Source organism: Camellia sinensis, chromosome 1, assembly GCF_055761805.1.
Source record: "Camellia sinensis isolate YWXY chromosome 1, ASM5576180v1, whole genome shotgun sequence".
NCBI lineage: Eukaryota > Viridiplantae > Streptophyta > Magnoliopsida > Ericales > Theaceae > Camellia > Camellia sinensis.
Window position 1 is genome coordinate 13039923 of NC_138961.1, and position 14564 is coordinate 13054486.

The following is a 14564-nucleotide window of genomic DNA, read 5'->3' on the forward strand; positions in this document are numbered from 1 at the left end:
ATACTAATATACCAATTGATGATGTAGCATATTTTAAGAGGTTTTTGAAATTTGTAATGTAATTAATAACTGGTGTCAATAATAATGTCATAACTAGTGTTGGTACACTAGTTAGTATATTAATTGGTGCGTATAACACTACCAAAAGTTTAACATGATGAAGTAGCGCCGAACCATTTCAATTATAATATAACTATTGTACCATACTAATGTTATCTTTGTAAATAAAAAAAATAAAAATTTCAAGTACTAAAATTTGGATAGATTTTTAGGCAAAATGAATATATTCTTTGCCTTATAAATTTCAAAAATAAACTTAAGACCTGAGTACTCATTAAAATATTAGAGATATATAAATAAAAACCAAAAAAGAATGACAAACAAAATCTAGATATATGAAAAGTAGCAAACATAACTATTGATATATTTGATATAACAAATGAAATATCATAATAAACAAAATACGAATATAGAAATTACATTAATGAATACTAAAACCTTTTAGTTTATAAAATGGGTAAATTATACTGACATCCCCGAGATTCTATTTAGGCCTCGTTTGGGAACATACTTTTTAAATAACTTTTTGGCTTTTTAGTTAAAATATGATGTAAAAAATACTATTATGTTTGGGATAACTTTTTTACTTTTTACGAAAAGATGTGCAAAAAGTAAAGAGAAAATGAAAATTTTGACTTTTTGGGATAGGTTGTTGGTTTTTTGTAGTAATTTTTGACTTTTTGACTAAAAAAGTCACTTGCCAAACGAGGCCTAATATAGATTTTTTTTTTCACGTTTGAAAAATTACACTTATCTCTTGTCAGATTAAAAATTTGTCCCTTAGTCTTTATACATTTAAAATAATATAATAATACTGATATTTTATTCATGTCATTTTAAGAGAAATAACAATCATCTTCTTTGATTTAACTCAGACAAAAAAATAACTTTTTTAATTTTTACTAATTTTTTAATATTTTAAGCAATTTTTTTAATTTTTTTTTTTAGATGCACTTAATCTATATATACTTAAGAAATATAATATTTTGTGATTTTTTTTAATTACAAATTCACCAAACACAAAATATATAAAAATACAAAAATTCAGTAATATTGTAACAAATGTGAATGATGGTGTTTGGTAATACTATAATAAATGTGGGTAAATAGACGAGAAATAAAAATGATGGCGAAAATAAAATGAAAAATTCTATTCATATATAAAAATATATACAAAAAATATCATAAAAATATTGTGATAGTAATATTATTGTAAATATAAATCATGTTTATAGGTATTTTGTTTTAAAATGAAATATCATCATTAAGTTATATCATTGTGTTTGAAAATTTTATATAAAATTTATGTTTGTATATGGCTTAGTAAGAATATGTTCAGGTAGAATTTAATAATGAAAAATTATGAAATATAGTCATGATGATAGGAAGAAGAAATAGTAGAAAAAAAATGATAAAATGATCATTTAGAAAATTTTAAAGCATTTATGAAACAATTTGTAATGAGATTACAAACCTTAAGGAGGGAAATGTAATTTTTCAAGCGTAAGGAAGGAATTTGTATTAAACAGAAACTTTAGGGGTGTTAGTGTAATTTATCCTTGTACAATTTAGGATAAATTACAAACACACCTCCTGAAATTTACTTAAATTATAAATTATCCCTGTAGTTCTAGAAATTACATTATGCTCCCTAAGGTTTCTAATTTCATAACAAACAGATCATTTTATTAATAAATCATCAAATTAATTAACAATTTTTAATAATGTTTAAATTTTATTTCAATTAATAATTCAGATAATTTTATTATTGTATAAATGAACAGTTAGAAATTTTACTTTTTCAATTAAATAAAAAATTCTGACAATGAGGTATTTGTAATTTTTCAAACCACAGAAGACAATTTGTATTTTAGCAAAATCTCAGGGGGTGTGTTTGTAATTTATCCTAAAATTTATTTGGATAAATTTAGTTTTAAGTGTAAATTATGAAAAATTTAAAACATAAAGGGTCAAAATGAAAAAAAAAAATATTAATATTTAAAGTGAAAAAGTGACTTAAAAAAAGAAGAAGGATAAAAGTGTAATTTATCCAATTTATTTTTGGGCTGTTTTGGGAAGATGGTAAAAAGTGACTTTTTGACTTTTAACCAAGTTTTTGGCTTTTTTAGACAAATGATTTGGGAAGTTGGTAAAATGTTACTTTTGACTTTTTTGATTAATACTTACGATGCCAAATTACAATAAAATGATCAAACTACCCCCATTAATTTAAAATATTTACAATTTCACTTATGTAGCACATTTTGACTCATAAAGGGTAGAATTGTAATTTCATCAGTAGCTAAAAACTAACTTCCCAAATGAAAAAAATACACAAAAGTCAATTTTTGACTTTTACTACAAACCAAAAAAAAATGACTAAAAGCTAACTTTCCAAAATAGCCCTTTATAACATTTCCCCTAGTTTTATTTGGGAAACCCAACAAACACTGCCTTGCATCGGGTTTGTTTGGTTTGTTTTTAATAGAGTTGTTTTTGAAAAAAAATTTGGGGAGAGAGTTTAGAAATCTCTCTCTCTAAAAAAAAAACAGATAGAAAAATGTTTAGGAGCACTAAAAAGAGATCACTAAAGGGAACACTAATGATGTGACAGTGGCCCCGCCCACTTTCTATGCCTTATTTTTATTTTTTTATTATTTTTTAGTAATTCTAATATATTAGTGTTATTAATAATATATTTTTTAATGATCTAAATATATTAATCTTATTAATGGTGTATTTTTTTAGTGGTCTAAAATCATCGTTGAAACAGATAACAGAACACAGAAGAGAGAGAAACAATCAATCAATCTTCAATGGGTTCTCTCTCTGCTCCTCAATCTTCAGACCTCTCTCTATCCTCCAAACAAACACTTATCGACCCAAACGACCTTCTCAACCTCTTCAAATCCCAGCAAAAGTACCTAAATTTCTTCTTCCAAAATCTCGATCTCTCCCAAACCCTAGCCTTCACTCAAACCCTCTTGAATTCCCATGGCACCATCTTCTTCTCCGGCGTCGGAAAATCTGGTTTCGTAGCTCGCAAGATCTCCCAAACCCTAGTCTCCCTCGGAATCCGATCTGGGTTTCTCTCTCGTCGATGCCCTTCATGGCGACATCGGCATTCTCTCCGACTCCGATGTTCTCGTTGTTAAATTCAATGTAAAAAGAGAGAAATATAAAGAGAATAATGTATCTATTGATATTATTATTGATTGTATTATTGATGCATGTTATGTACATGGTTGGTCTCCTTTATATAGGAGATGTGGGTGGAGAGTAGGTGTAGTGGAGTAGGTGGTGTAGATGGAGTTGTGTAGTGGAGTAGGTGAAGTGGAGTAGTTTTAACAGCCCTCCTCAAACTCAAGGAGGATAGACACTAACCAACTTGAGTTTGGAGAGAGTAACAAAACAGGAAAGTAAACTGATGAATAAAATAAAATAGGATAGGAGACACGGTAGGGTCGTGTCAGACCGTTGTAGGAGGTAATGTCTGGACAGTTTACGAGGTCACACCGGACCGATGTAGAAGCTAACCGGAATCAATGTCGGGACAGTTTATGGGGTCATGCCGGACCGATTTAGAATATACTGTATGATGGTGTATATAGGCTGCCCAAATATATATACATGGATATATATATCGAGCCCTCAAAAGTCGCGCCCTCAAAAGGCGCGCCCACTGCATCAAAAGTCGTGCCCGACAGAAAGCATCGAGCGGCGAGCCATCAAAAGGCGCGCCAGACACGTGGCGATGCACGTGAGCGACAGAGCAGCGTGTCGGCCGCGTCGTCATTGTCGATATAAACCAATGCGGAGGCTGTGTAAACCAAACCAGGCTGAAACCTCTGAGCATTGTCATTCTGAAACATTCTGTAACCAACCCGTTCTGACATTACCAGTCGGAAATCGCTGCTGCTCTGAAACACTCATCAACCCAAAACATGGCCTCTTCTTCCCGTGGTCTACTCACTCTCTTTCCAGACCTCAACGAGTCCACAAGAGAGATAACTGGTGCGGTTGCCCTTGAACCTCAACCAAGCACCCCTGAGTTTGCTTCGTTGACTTTTCCTATGCGGTCTGTGGAGCAAAGAATGGCAGCACAATCAGATATTGAGGCCAATCAGTATACATTGAAGTCATGTGTGAAGACGATGACGGCAGTCACAAACTTGTCGCACCGGCTTCAGAGTAGGACAAATGAGGTGCAGTAGTTAAACGCCCAACTGGCACTGCTCCAGCGCATGTATAAGGATGCGCGAGCAGAAATATGTGTACTAAAGGCGGAAAACAAGGAGCTGAAGCGCAAGGCCACCGTTATGTTCCGATTTGGAGGTCCGCCATATGCTGCAGTGGAGGAGCAGGAGGGAGTGAACGTGCTCGGCGGCGCGGGAAACACAGAGGCAGCACCGTCAAGAGCTGCCCAGGACGGAGGCAAGAAGAAAAGACCGGCGGAAGAGGCGAAGAAGTGAGGTCGGTGGGTGGCCATCGGCAGAAAAGAAAACAAATCTTTTGTTATTGTGATGTTGGTTTGTTTGTTTGTCTTTTTTTTTTTTTTTTTTTTTTTTTGTGTGTGTTTTGGTATAGAAATGTGATCGGGGTTGAACCCTGTCATGAATAAAACGAGTGTTTTGTTATTTATTTATTTATTTTTTTTTTTTTGTGCAAATCATATGGCAAGAATGACACAATAGGGAACATAAATAATAAGGGAAAAAAAAGATTAAAACTAAGGTGAAAGAAAAATAAATAAATAAAAATAATATTAATATATTTGAAATTAAAACGAGAGAGTGAGGGAAAAAAGAGATTGGTTCACGTGGTTTCTTGGCCCACGGTTTTGTTAAAATCTGCCATGGTGTTTGGTATTTTTTATTTATTTATTTTTATTATTATTATTATTTTTAATAATAATAATAATAATATATTAATGGGGAAAGCATGTGCGCTGGTGGGTTGGAAAGTGAAAAAATGAGAGAGAGAGAGAGAGTGGGGTACATGATGATGATTGTGTTTATAATAATAATAATAATAATTATAATAATAATAAAATGAATGAGATTTCAGAGAGCAAAGAGAATGGAGATGCATTAGGCATGTGAGGTGTAAAGTGGAGGACAAAATAAAAGAAAAAGGTAAGGAATGTGATGATTTCTGTCCCTTGGGCGTGAAGGTGGTGCTGGTAAGTGGCGGTGATGGTGGTGTTGGCAGCCAGGTGTGTCAGGTCTATGGTCGAGAAACGGCCGGAAATGTTGACACCGTGGATTGCTTGAGGGCGACTGTTAGATCACGGCCAGCAAGGTCAAGACGGAGGATAGCATGAGGAAGAGCATACCCCTCATAGATAGGCACGGTGTGGCTCACACCATCACCAGAATCCAGCACAATACCAGTTGTACGACCACTGGCATATAGAGAGAGAACAGCCTGGATGGCAACATACATGGCAGGCACATTAAAAGTCTCAAACATAATTTGGGTCATCTTTTCTCTGTTTGCTTTAGGGTTGAGTGGTGCCTCTGTAAGAAGCACTGGATGCTCTTCAGGAGCAACACGGAGCCCATTGTAGAATGTGTGATGCCAGATCTTTTCCATGTCATCCCAGTTGCTGACAATACCGTGTTCAATAGGATACTTCAAGGTAAGAATATCTCTTTTGGATTGGGCTTCATCACTTACATAAGCATCTTTCTGGCCCATCCCAACCATGACACGAGTGTGCCTGGGTCGACCTACAATACTGGGGAAAACTGCCCTGGGAGCATCATCACCAGCAAACCCAGCCTTCACCATTCCAGTTCCATTGTCACAGACAAGGGGCTGAATATCCTCAGCATCAGCCATCTTTTATAACTAGTAGTGAGGAGGAGACAGATAAGACGAGCGAAAATGGGTGAAGATTGAAGATCGTCCAAAGCAATGACTAGCTCTCTCTCTTCTCAATCGAAACCCGAAAACGAAGTTGAAGAGCAATCTAGGGCGGTGAAAGAGAGTGTCGTCGCCGATGTGAAACAACCTAGGGCAGTGCGTGTGTAGACACCCCATTTTTGACCGACCTTAAGACTCAGACGTCACCGATTGAGCGCTTGGTGATGTTGCATATTGTGCTCGTTCAGAAGTTTCAGAGTCGCGGCCGTAAGCCCTGCCTCCGGACTTCCGAACCCTCTTTTGTGCCTTGTCTCGGTTTGCGAACCGGGCTCGGTTTTCTCTGTTTCTTTTCCTGAGGGGAGAGAGAGGTCCTGTAGACCATCTCTCAGTGGCCGTGGGCTACATTTGGTGGCCGTAGGCCATTTTGCCCATTTCGGAGTCCGGTTCCCGGTTTTCGGAATCGTTGGCCATGTGCCTCGATTCGGGACCGCTTAACCATCTCCATTTGCTCTGATTTTTGGCATACTTCCTATTTTCTCCCTTTTGAGGGACACTAGGGTCTGAGAAACCCATTTCGTGGCCGAACGCCACTTTCGGTGCTTAACAGCCCATTTTCGGGACCTCGAACTGCGCGTTTTGGCCCCCGAACATTCGTTTTGCAACGGTTTTCGTTCATTTTTGGCAGGTACCTCTATTTTATCACTAGGAAGGCCGTAGAAGGGTGGGAGGCCAGTAAGTGTTGCAACAACCAGTTTTTGCTCCTCCGGCGCCCTCCGACGCCCGTTTTTCTCACTTCCGAGCTAATGTTGAACAACTTGGAGCCATTTTCTTCAAACCCAAACCACATATTTGTGTTGTACACACTTGGGAGGACCCTAAAAAATGGTGGCCGGCTAGTAATTCCACCTGACCCTTTTGAACCCCTCCTTCCGAGCTAATGTTGAACACCTTGAGACCATTTTCTTGAACTTTCAACCACATATTTGTGTTGTACACACTTGGGAGGACCCTAAAAAATGGTGGCCGGCCAGTAATTCCACCTGACCCTTTTGAACCCCTCCTTCCGAGCTAATGTTGAACACCCTTGAACCACTTTCTTGGACTTTTAACCACAGGGTTGTGTTGAGGACACATGGGAGGACACCATCATGTGGTGGCCGGCCACTAAATCAGCTTGACCCTTTTGACCCCTAGCCGGCCGGCTAGGGGGTGTGGCCGGCCGGCCACCTGCAACCAAAATACTTGGCCGGCTGAGATCCTCACACTGTTCACTTTACAGCTGTATGGCTTTATCCCCCAGAAAATATCAATATCCGGGGGATATTTTGTGGGGGAAAGTTGGCCTCCTTTTCCCCCACCTTTACACCCCCTTTTTGGTCCATATAATCAGCTGGCCACATTGCATACAAGGGTTGGAAAAAATTGTCTTCAAGCTTCAATACACATATCTCTCTCCATCTTCCTCATTTGCCTAAAAATCCCTAAGTCCTACACCTTGTTTTCTTCATCACCACCAAGCTCTACCACCACCACTTCATTTCAGCAGCAAGGGGAAGAATTCCAGCAGCTAAGAGGCAACAAATTTGGCCCAAGAAGCAACAAAAGAAGTGGTCTTCAAGGGTAAGTTGCAATTTCCCCTTTTTGGCCCTTTTCTTGTATCTTTTGTAATCCCTCTATGCTTTTTGCTTTGAGCTCCGGCCATAACTGAAAGTGGCCTTCTTTTGAGCTCATTTTCATGTCTCATTAAGGGCTCAACCCTGTTTGAGCTCTCTATCTTGCACTTGCTTTATTATCCCTCTAAAATGTCATTTTCTTGCATGATATTTTTAGCTTGTGTGTGATTTGTTTTGGAGTATGTTGTAAACTTATAATAGGCTTATTTTGAGCCCCTCTTCAACATTGAAGAAGAGCTCAACACTGTTTGAGACTTCCATGTTATACTTGCCTTTATACTCCCCTTTTGGTCCCATTTTTGCATGCTATGACAGCCTATTGTGCTTTTGTTTTTGGCCATTTTACAGTTCTGAAAGTAGTCTTATTTTGGCCCATTATTTATGTTTCATTTAGGGCTCGACACCATTTGGGACCTCCATATGTCACTTCATGTTATATCTCCCTTTTGGTCCCCATTCTTGCATGTTTTGTTAGCTTATCATGCTTTGGTTTTTGGCCATTTTACAGTTCTGAAAATAGCCTTATTTTGGCCCATTCTCCATGTTTCATTAAGGGTCTTTGGCCGTTTGTGGAATATTTTGTATACCTCATGTTATAGCCTCTTTTGAGCCTTATTTTGCATTGCATTTCTAGCATGTTTGTATACTGTTTTGGAGTTTTTACAGTTCTTTAAATATGCTTATTTTTGGTCCCTCTTCAATGTTGTAGAAGGGAATTTTTCAGTTTGGGCTTTGCATATACCACTTGCCTCTTTGGCCACCTTTTGGCCCTTTTTCTTGCATGGGAGTGCAGCCATACTTGTGTTTGTTTTTTGGGTTTTTACAGTTCTGGAAAACATCATATTTTGGGCCCCTCTTCAACTTTGTTGAAGGGCCCTAACCTGTTTGAGGACAGGAGATGTAAGTTGCTTCTTAATCTCTCGTTTAGGGCCATTTCTTGCATGCTAGTTTTGCCCTGTCTTGGTTTGCTGTTTGGCCATGCTATAAACTGGAAAAGTGCATATTTAGGGGCTTCCTTACTTCTGTCTATTCATTGTATGTGCCATTTGTGCATGTTTGATATAGCTATAGGCCATTTCGGGTGCCAAAATTCACGTTTCGGGACCATTCCGTGCATCGGGTGTGTTTTCGCCTCATTTCGAGGCTGTTTTCCCCCACTTTTCAGTGTTGAAATCCTATTAGCATGTTTGCACATCATTTTCCATGCCATAGTTTGCATTTTTGCTTGCCTCGGTTTGCGTGCCCGTGTGCACGCATTTCGAGGCACTTCATTTTCATCTACCGGCATCCTATGTGAGTGTGATTGAGGCTCTCTCATGTTGGTATAAGCCCATATCATGTTTCCATGTCATTTGCATTGCGTATGCCATTGCCTTGGTTTGCGAGCCCGTGTGCACGCATTTCGAGGCATCTCATTTTCATAGCATTGCGTATGTTAGGATTGTATCTTAGTTGCATTTCATGCATGTCATGCATATTGCATCATGTTCGGGATAGGAGTTAGCCCGGGCACGGGAAACGAGGTACATTTCGTACTTCGAGTGACGGAATGTGTCTCAATTCCCCAATCACCGACACTCCGGATTATCCATGATGGAGTTAGGTTTTAGTTGTGTTTTCATGTGCATTCATCCTATATTAAATTGTGCATTTCGACTCCTCGGCCATCATGCCTCGGTATGCGTGATTGGTGGCACGAGGATCGAGGCATGCATATATTTGTGAAAATACATTGCTATGCCCCTTTCCTGCTCTCTGTTGCAGCAAAATAAAGAATCAGCAACTTTTCGGAGTCTGGCACGCTTTCCAAGAATAACTGCTAACAGAGGCTAATTGGGGCATCCCGGTGGATTTCCGCGCAAAGCAGCCTAACATGCATCATCCATTAGAAGCAAGGCAGTCCCTGGCTTGCATGCCAGTTTTATTAAGCTTTCTTAGTTAATTTGTTAATTAATTAGGAATTTGTATATTATTCGGACTGTAATATTTGGACTGTAATATTCTTTTATTCGGGACTGTATATTTATTCGGACCCTCTGTGTGAGGGCATAATTGTAATAAGTGTGCGTGAGTGTGATGTATGTCTTCCAACCCCACGTCTTTCTTCCCTTTTATTTACCTGCTTATGATGGTTAGATTAGGGCATATTTCAATTAGCATACAGTATGACAACATGTTTGCATCATTCATCTGTTTTGCATGCACCGGGCTCGGCGCATCATACTAACTGCATTTGTATTTCAATTCCAAATTGAATACATGTTAGCTGTAGCATTCCATATGCCATGTTTAGAATAGTCGAGCCTGCTATAGTTTGCATTTTTGCATGTGTTGCATTAGGCATTTCTGTATACTTAGGATCATGCATGATTTTCTAATGTAGTTTCTGTTTTGGCTAGGAGTACTCGGTGAGTTTTATGCTTTAGCATCCTTGCATGCGTGTGAGTGACTTCCATGAATAAGCATGCTTACCATGAGGCTATGTGCTTACATGATATAACTGCCTGAATGCCTGTGGGTGAAGGTTGGGTTATTTGGATTGGAACAAATCATTGATTGTGAGTTTTAAGCCCACTAGATAGTGGCAAAACCATCTTTTCTAAGCCCACCCGAGGGTGGCAAAATCTGTATTTTAAGCCTACTTGCGAGTAGCGAACCATCTTTCAAAAATAAACATGAAATGTTTTGTTCCAATTCGGGCGACCCAGTCTATACTTATATGCTGTGTGCATCACATAGTAACCTAGGCTAATAACCGGAATAAGAACATACAATGTTTTCAAAAATAGATATCATGGTTAGTAGAGGCCGGTCTATGACCGGGCGAGCGGGGGTGCTCACGAAGTGACCTTCCCCAATCGTACCCAAGTTCCCGAGCCGAGGCAACTTTGGTGATGACGGACACGTGGCCTTTGGCAACGAGTCAGGGTTTCCTAAATTTCCCAAAATAAAATATTTAGGTGGCGACTCTGTATCTGGCAAAGCAGTCCATGTTTGACAGTTCTTTCAAAAATCTGTTTTCTCAAAACGATTTGCCGGATTTGGACTCTTTGGTTCAGGCTTAGAACCGTGACTACAAACCGAGTCCGAGCTGTAGCGAGGTCCCCCGCGGACTTGTTACAGCGTGGAGCATCGCGTGTGCAATTCGTCACAGTTGGATGATAGCATGGAGATCTGCAATTTGTGTGAACAGTAGTGCAAACAGCAGGTTGAAGAAAGGAAATTTCAAGTCTCCTTTCATAACCCTCAATTCCAATTGCGGAGAGTTGGAAGATGCAGGAAAGTGAAGGTATGTGTAGAAAATTCCAACGGGCAGCGAAGGCAAGGTTGCCGGCCGGCTGCCCGCCGGTGAGAAAACAAAATACGGGCCTAACTCTTATTGCTCTGATACCATGTTAAATTCAATGTAAAAAGAGAGAAATATAGAGAGAATAATGTATCTATTGATATTATTATTGATTGTATTATTGATATATGTTATGTACATGGTTGGTCTCCTTTATATAGGAGATGTGGGTGGAGAGTAGGTGTAGTGGAGTAGGTGGAGTAGGTGGAGTTGTGTAGTGGAGTAGGTGAAGTGGAGGTGGAGTTGTGTAGTGGAGTAGGTGAAGTGGAGTAGTTTTAACACTCGTAATGTTCAGCAAGAGCGGAAACACCGACGAGCTCTTGCGGCTCGTGCCGTGTGCCAAGGCCAAAGGTGCGTACTTGATCTCTGTGACTTCCACGGAGTCGAATTGCTTGATGGGTTTGTGCGATTTGAATGTGTATTTGCCTCTGGAGAGGGAATTGTGCCCGTTCGATCTTGCGCCGGTGACATCGACTGCCATTCAGATGGTTTTTGGGGACACTGTGGCAATTGCCCTGATGGGTGCAAGGAATTTGACTAAGGATGAGTATGCCGCGAATCACCCAGCTGGGCGGATCGGGAAGAACTTGATTTTCAAGGTGAGATAGTGTTGGTTTGACTGAAATTTGAGAATTATTTGTGTTAATATAATTCTATGAAGAGAGAGAAAAGAGAATAATCTGTATATTGAATCATCATAACGAAACACAAGTACAAGGTCGTTTATATGGTGTACAATAAGTCCTAAGTATTGAGGAAGGAATGGTTGGAATGGTAAATCCTAATCTAGGTAGAATATTAGAATAGTAATGATAATCTAGATATAACGCGTATACATTCACAATTTGCATTTGTTACTAGTTTTTGTGTGATTGCGGATTTGGATCAGGTGAAAATATGATAGATCTAGGACTTAATCAAACGCTTCCTTTAATCATTTGATGGTGTTGCAAGCTGGTGGGTCTGTCCATTTTGGTTGCGGTAAAGATATATGCACATAATTGGTGCTAAAAAAAAAAAACTAGAAAATTATTTTGTGGTTCGGATTTAACTAAGGTATTATAGGGCCCACATTTAAAGTGAATCTAAGCCCTACAATGATTTTTCTTGGAATATTTCTGTGCATGGGTTCTGTTGAGAGAGAGAGAGAGAGAGAGATCGAATTACTTGAGGGGTGTCATGAGTATGAAACTAGGGCAAATAAAGCTTGGTTGAGTTGATATGGATACTATTAGATTATCCTACTGTTGATAATATGATTTTCATCTGGGTTGAGTCTTGTGTCTGTGGAGTATACTTGAAGTCATGTCATTTATGTTTAATGTTGATTGGTAATTGTTTTGTTAATGTACATAAAAGTCAGTTTCTTTTTTTTATTTGCTTTTCCTCTACCTTTCTTCGTCACAATAAAGGGGTGTCAACATAGCGATGATAACGTAGATTGATTGATGGATGCTAATTGATCAGTTTTTGGACATTTCTTATTATGATAATAACTCATAACCACCACAAAAAAAAAAAAAAAAAAAAAAAAAAAAAATTATTGGCTGGCTTCATTTTTAAATAGTGGATGGAATGGGCAAGGTTAGATTGAAAAATCCACATACCTTGAGTTTATTGAAAATATTTTCAATTAAATTTTTTCCTTGGTGAACACATGTTACATCTGTCAGGACTGGTGAATCTGGTGGTTTTCTACATCAAATTTCAAGAAAGTTTCTCCATTTATTTTCAAGGGACATGTTTACAGTTAAATTATGTGAAGTTGGGACTTCAGTAAATTTTAGTATGAAAACTGTTCTTTCCTCGGCCAGAACTAGGGGGCATTTGGAGCTGAGGCATGTAATGTGTTTGGAGGCTTGCTAGAATAGAATCTTTGTTCAACACCAGTTCTGTGGATTTGTAAATAGTCGATATTGTGTTCTTTGTTCACGACTCATAATTCTTACAACTACAACAACAAATGGATTAAATTGGAAGGGGAATAAGTTATTTGAATTCTAATATCATGTTCCCAGGAAAATGATTTCTAGAGGAACAAGTGCAATTTAAAGCAGTGGTGGAGTTAACTGGAAACTTGTTTTGTTGCTATTGAATGCTGACAAAGCTTTGAGTTGGTGGTTTTTTTTGTATGTAAAGAAAAAACGTTAGTGGATGGAGCGCACACACGCACCCACACAAAATAGAATAAATAGGGAAAAAATGTGGGTATTGCATTCCAACTATTTGGGTTGGTTGGACTGAATTCTGTGTGTTGCAGGTGAAGGATGTTATGAAAAAGCAAGAGGAACTTCCAGTCTGCAGGGAAGGAGATTTGATAATGGATCAGCTAGTAGAGCTAACCAGTAAAGGATGCGGGTGCCTCCTTGTTATTGATGATAAGTACCACCTTATAGGAACATTTACTGACGGTGATCTGCGGCGCACCCTGAAAGCTAGTGGGGAGGGCATCTTTAAACTCACAGTGGGAGAAATGTGCAACAGGTAATTGTCTCACTTAAGATCTTAGGGGAAAATATTGGTTCTATAGCATATCTATACTGTAAATTTGACTTGGGTTAAATCACTTTGTTAAAGTTATTTTTGATGCCAATGATTATCAAGATTTGATGCTTCTAGACCGTCTGGTTTGGACTTGTCTGGTAGTTGGCTAAAATCAGAGAGTTCAAACTCTCCGACCATCGTAATGTTTACTTACATGTAATAATAGATGTGAATAAGTTAGAAAATGGAATTCTTTTATGTCAGTCTGCATGACAAATTTTTTTTCGCCAATAACTCGGATGACATTTCAGGAACCCAAGGACAATTGGTCCCGGTGCAATGGCAGTTGAAGCAATGCAGAAGATGGAATCTCCTCCATCCCCTGTTCAGTTCTTGCCTGTCATCGATAGTCAGAACATCTTGATTGGTATTGTTACACTGCATGGATTGGTCTCAGCTGGCTTGTGATTCCATCCTCCATTTTATACAATGGTTGATTCTTTGTAATTTTTTCATAGATCCTCCTACAAGGTGGTGTATTTATTCTTTAGCTTATTAATTCGGTACTCGTGAAGAATGTCAAGAACTTATTATTTTCTTTGTTGATGTAATGAGTTTCTTGAGCCTCCTATCTTAGAATTTTGTGTTGAAAACACCATTACTTCAAGATTTGCTAATCAAATAGATAAACACAAAATTATTGAACCAGGAAAGTGAAATAGTACGTTTTGTATGACAGGCTATGCTGCTCACTCCAACAATCAGACAACTTCTTGTAATGGTTAGGACCTTGATGGTTTCAATCCTAAAAACTAGTTTATTGCAATTTTTATGGATTACTTGTAGGTTGTTATAGCTTAAATGGACTGCTTATTATACAACAATGATTTAGAGCTCTAAATAAGGAGCTCTAAATCTACCACTAGTGAGGTGAAAATTGAAAAAAAAAGAAAAAGAAAAAAAAGCAAGGCACAACATACACTGTGGTAGTGGGTGGGATTTACTGTCACATCATTAGTGGTGACTCTAATTAGAGCTTTCGAGTATTTTTAGCTTATTATATATATACAACTTTGATTGAGAGCTCTAGTAGAGCTGCTCTGAAAGCAGCTCTACTGTGGCACACCTTCACA

The 14564-nt window shown here is 38.4% G+C and overlaps 1 non-coding gene and 1 pseudogene across 2 annotated transcripts; one reads left to right on the forward strand and one right to left on the reverse strand.

The window, feature by feature from the left end:
• Positions 1 to 2841: 2841 nt before the first annotated feature.
• Positions 2842 to 14092, forward strand: LOC114315433 (putative arabinose 5-phosphate isomerase). Its single transcript, XR_014331157.1, has 4 exons — positions 2842 to 3203; positions 11228 to 11546; positions 13208 to 13431; positions 13743 to 14092. It is a non-coding gene; the product is annotated as a putative arabinose 5-phosphate isomerase (transcript).
• Positions 5287 to 6048, reverse strand: LOC114315392 (actin-7 pseudogene; annotated as a pseudogene). The gene has a single exon (XR_014329959.1). The product of XR_014329959.1 is annotated as an actin-7 pseudogene (transcript).
• Positions 14093 to 14564: the final 472 nt, after the last annotated feature.